Consider the following 5,366-nt stretch of genomic DNA (forward strand, 5'->3'; position numbering starts at 1 on the left):
ATATTATTATTATTATTAATATTATTATTATTATCATTATTATTATTATTATTATTAATATTATTAATATTATTATTATTATTATTAATATTAATATTATTATTATTATTATTATTATTATTACTGTTATTATATATTTCTTTTTAATATTCGATATTTCGCGGCGTTCAAAATTTTCCCACTATCTTCCATGATTATTCCTTTCCCGCGAAAAAAAAAACACGTTTCAAATTTTTGTACTGTCCTCTCTCCCTCGTCTAAAGTAATGATGTTAGGACCTTACGATTAAGTACGAACGAAAAAGAAAAAAAGAATACGGAAAAAAGAAAAATATATGAATTATTATGCAATGTAATGTCGTTAATTAAACAAACTATTGCAAATAGAATTCGGAACTATTATCGATCGACTTATCAGCTAACCATAATTGGTCTTTAAACGGTAATTATAATTATTATAATATTTGGTAACGTACGATAATGATGATAATTAGTATATCGTAAACGATATATCTGTTTGTGATGTAACACTCGATGACTTGCACTAAGTTCGGGTCAACATGAAATTTATTGACGAATGAATTCAAATAAAAGAAATATAATTGAAATTAAAAAAAACAATGCACAGACTGTTTATTGAATCTTTTTTTTGTTTTTTTAAGTTTTATATATATATATATATATCTCTGTACGACCAAAGAAACTACAAGTAGAAGAAAAAAATAGTATTAAAAAAAAAAAAAAAAAAAAAAAAAGGGAAGACACAAAAAGCACACAAAGTTTCAATATTTGTCTTTTTTTTTTTTTTTTTTTTTTTTTCTTTAGTCTTCTCAATTACGTTGCTTTATTTCTATTCAATTTACAGTCTCCCTTTTTTCATATATATATTTTTTTTTTTATTTTATTTTCAAATATATACGTAAATATTTTTATTTCCATCTTAATGTAATGTGCCTTTTGCTCTTTTAGTCGATCGAACTTGTGCCAAGTATGCTAAAACTGTACTACTTTTTTTTTTTTTTTTTTTTGTTTCTTTTCCTCTTTGAAGAATTACGAACGTTTCCGTAGTGCATACATGCCGCTTGCAAGAAACAAAATAGTCTTTGCATATCGTATAAGTGACCTTTTTTAATTCTGTTTTTTCATTATTATTAGAATCTCATTATTTCTTTTTTCTTTATATATATATATATATTTTTTAATTATTTCTCGTATCTTTTTGTACTTTTTTTCTTTTCGATCGCAATCGTGCCGTGAAAAACTAACGCCACAGGCTACTACTGATCGAGTAGAAAGGTTGCACACACAGGTCACGCTGAAAAATCCGATAACTCTGTTATTAACGACGAACGAAACCGAATCACGCCCAATTTCACTCTGTCTCTCTCTTTCTCTCTCTCTCTTTCTCTCTCTTTCTCTATTCTCTTTCTCTCTCTCAATTCGATCCCGTCTGGATGATCTCGAACCTCCTCGACCTCCAATCCCCTCTTATTTTACATCCATATGAAAAAAAAAAAAAAAAAAATAAAAGAAAAAAAAAGAGAAGATATACATATTCTCCCGGACGTTACATCATTGATGATCTTTTTCAAATTAATTGCCTGCTGCCTGTTTATATATATATATACATATATATCTATATATAATGTTATTAATATTCGATATGAACATATGTTTGGATTTTTCGCCTTACTTAGATTACATTAATTAATCACTAACCTTGATTGGCCCAAGTTTTTTTCATTTTATCGAAAGAAGAAAGATCATAGCTAAAAAGAAGGAAAAGAGAAAAAAAAAAAAAGAAAATTTTTTTCCAAAAGATTCGTGCAAGAAGCTTGACCAATCAGGGAGCCAAACCGCCGTAGAAAGCAGAAACGATGATTTATTTATTTATTTATATTCTAATCATACATAGTAGTGCAATGACAATAGAATGAATGGAAACGTAGTGATGTCCATTAATTTCCTTTATTTATTTGTCTGTTCTCATTTTTTTTTTTTTTTTTTCCTTTTAATTTTCTATTCATCTACTATTTGCATCGATGTTACACTTAACGAACCTTAACTTACCATACGCCACGCATACATTGTATCGAGCGATTTTACTTACGTAATATCGTATAACATGTCACAAATTCTGTTACTATACAATGTTACTCACGTGAGATTTATTTTCATAAAGGCCGGCACTTAATTATTAAGGTCCCTCTGTTTCTATTTCTCTTAATCTATCGGAATCGGTACCGATATTTCGTTCTATTTACGTAAGAGATGTGCAGGATCCTGAATTAACGGGAATTCGGCAAAATTCGGACGAGATCGGGCAAGATCGAATCACGTCTCGACATTCGTAACGCTCGAGATTCATTTCGCACGACAGTCGTAACTTCGACACGGCACTAATCGGACGCGATCGGTTCGAGGCACCAGCTATCGAGGCTTTCAGCCGAACGCGACCGATTATTGCCGAGTCAATCCGAAGTTCAATTCGTCCCGACGAGACGATCCCGCACACCTCGTAAATTTACGTTCTATTATCTGTTTTTCTCTTTCTAATTTATCATTTATTTTAATTAAATCATTCTTATTCGAACTTAACAATATTAATTTTGATTCTTTCTTTTTCTTTGTAGCTGATACACGCATTTACCTGTTTTTTTTACTTCTGTTAGCTAGCTCAGAGCTGCTGGTGGGACGACGCTTTTCCAAACGTGCCACGCATTTTATTTCGCAAAGTGCAATTACACAACCGAATCTCGATCCCGATTCAATTTTTATAGGGTTTCTCAACACGCCGGAAACTGTTCATTTCCACACGAAGGAGCAGCCGTCTCGTTGGAAAAGCGTCGGCCGTCGCGACGTTGGCGTAATTGCACAAAGCTAATGCTCTTTACAGCTTTTCGTAATTTTTTTTCCTCGTGTTTTTTTTACATATATATATGTATATCTTCGGCAGTACATATCTTCGGATTTTTTTCGGCAACGAAGATAAATAAATATATGTACATACCTGTATATTTATTTATTTATATTTATATTTATACATATACATATATACGTACTTGTGTATCTAATTTTTTACAGCGCCAGATTTATATTTATTCGTTGTCTTTTCCTTTTCTTCCTTTTTTTTTTTTTTTTTTTTTATTTTACATATTTGCACTTTTTGTTTGCACTATTTTTTCACCGCCCGATTTATGTTTTTTGGTGGTTTTTTCCTTTTCTCCCCCTTTTTTTTTTTTTTTTTATTGCCAACATATCACACACACTCTATCTTGTTTTTTAACTAATTCTATTAATTGTTGAACGTGAACTGCGATTTATGTGTTTACTTTTACAGCTAGGAGGAGGTGCTTTTACATTATGTATACGATCGCATGCGAGTTTTTTGATATTTTTATATATATATATATATATACATATGTATGTATGTATGTATATATATATATATGCATTTACCCGCAATACACGTACGTATACAACAAGCGATGACACATGACACGTACACATAATAACACACGTACAAGCACGATGAACAATACACACGTGACAATATCGATAATATTTCATCATCCTTGTTTCCACGCCGTTATGTTCGATTTTATGTGTGTGCTTAAGCGGGCAGTACATGTAACTTTTTTTAATAATTTCTTCTCTCGTTTCTTCTCATTTTTTTATCTTTCTTTTTTTCCTTTTTCATTTATTTTCATCTTTCTTTCTTTCTTTCTTTCTTTCTTTTTTTTTTTTCTTTTTTCTCTCCGCATTAATTGACAAAAGTTGGGTAACGTATATACACTGTTATACAAAATCTACCTATATATATATAAAAAAAAAAAGAAAATATATATTTATTTCTACAAGTCGTGTGGATCGGAAACGGAACGACGAACGGCGAGGAACGCGAGGTTTGAAACTCTTCTGGTCCACGGAAGTCCTCCCACGGCGTCGAATCCTTTTTGGTCTCGCCCACGTTTGCAATTCGATTCCCCGTGTGTCCGTGGATCCGTGGATTCCGTGAGCGAGTATAGATCGTGGCGGACTAACCAGAGCACACACGAGCACACACACCAGCGATTACGCGTCCCATAAAGCTGTCCAAGTTTCCGAGTGAACGTGCCGGAAGCGTGGTGATCAGAGAGCACGGCCACGCATATCAATGTGTACTCTCTATACTCTTCCCTCTTTGTTATTCTTTCTTTCTATCTCTCTCTCTTTCTCTCTCTCTTTCACTCTTTCTCTCTCTCTTTCTCTTTCTCTTTCTCGTTACGTGTATCTCTGCGTCTCTCTCTTTCTCTATTTCCCTCTCGCGTTCTCTGTTCAGTGAATCATGCGTGTTCCCGTCTCGTAAGCCGATGTTGTCGTTCCATTCTCTGACTCTATCTCTCTCTCTCTCTCTCTCTCTCTCTCTCTCTGTCTGCGATTCGGTGAAACAACGAATTCGATTTTTTTTTTTTTGTTTTTTTTGTTTGATAAAATCTCGACAACCGATTATCGGATATATGCGTGTTTCCGAAATGACGACGGTAGCTGATTCACGGAGGGGGAAAAAAAAAGGGAGGCTCGAATTTGTGTATGTATATATACGCGTTGGAGGAAAAGGAATCAATGGAAGATTTGAAAAATATTGCTCGCTTCAAGTTGGTTGCGTATGAAGATATACGTCTCTGATATTCACGTTAAAGCCGCGTTTCCATTGGAACAATTTTTTCGTCGATCGATTTCGAATTATTATCCGATTGTACGTGTTTTATTGTCCAATATAAACATTTTTACAAGGCTTAGGCTAAGGAAAAATCGTCAATTCGTTTTATAAACGCTGCTCGAAATTCCAATAAAACAAGTGATTCAAGATGGATCAAATTTGCCTACTGTAAATACAGCTTTAGATGTATAACTTTGTGAACGACTTTGTGGTCCATCAAGTAGATTGCTCGGCCAATGTAAACGCAGCTTTAGCAAAGAAAAAGGGATCGTTCATCGTGTCTGCTCTCTTTCACCGTCTTTATTATCGTTCTCTGTCTGTTCTCTGTCGTTCTTCTCTTCTTTCTCGTACGAATATTTGCATATTTCTTTGCATCTCTCTCTCTCTCTCTTTCTCTCTATATATATATATTCATATATCTATATATATTCGTATATGTGTACATATATATATCTGTATTCGTATCTTTGTGTATCCATACATAATATATATAATTTTATTAATTTATACGTAAATTTATATATATATATATATTTTACGTACATATACATATATGTTTGGTATCTATGGTATAAGATTCGTGTATCGCCTGTGTACGTGTATGTATGTATGCGTGTGCGTATGTGCGTGCGTGTGTGTGTGTGTGTGTGTGTGTGTGTGCACGC

The 5,366-nt window shown here is 33.0% G+C and overlaps 1 protein-coding gene and 1 long non-coding RNA gene across 2 annotated transcripts in view; one reads left to right on the forward strand and one right to left on the reverse strand.

The window, feature by feature from the left end:
- LOC102676816 (muscleblind-like protein 2) overlaps window positions 1–5,366 on the forward strand; it is a gene marked incomplete at its 3' end in the record, with an annotated part of 35,186 nt that overhangs the window by 9,372 nt on the left and 20,448 nt on the right. The gene's annotated exons all lie outside the window — the stretch shown is intronic.
- LOC102673986 lies at window positions 1,028–2,991 on the reverse strand. Its single transcript, XR_004150225.1, has 2 exons — window positions 2,161–2,991; window positions 1,028–1,314 (listed from the first exon to the last, which is right to left on the reverse strand). It is a non-coding gene; the product is annotated as an uncharacterized LOC102673986 (long non-coding RNA).

The sequence above is a fragment of the Apis dorsata genome, unplaced genomic scaffold (assembly GCF_000469605.1).
Source record: "Apis dorsata unplaced genomic scaffold, Apis dorsata 1.3 scaffold_168, whole genome shotgun sequence".
In the NCBI taxonomy this organism is placed as follows: domain Eukaryota; kingdom Metazoa; phylum Arthropoda; class Insecta; order Hymenoptera; family Apidae; genus Apis; species Apis dorsata.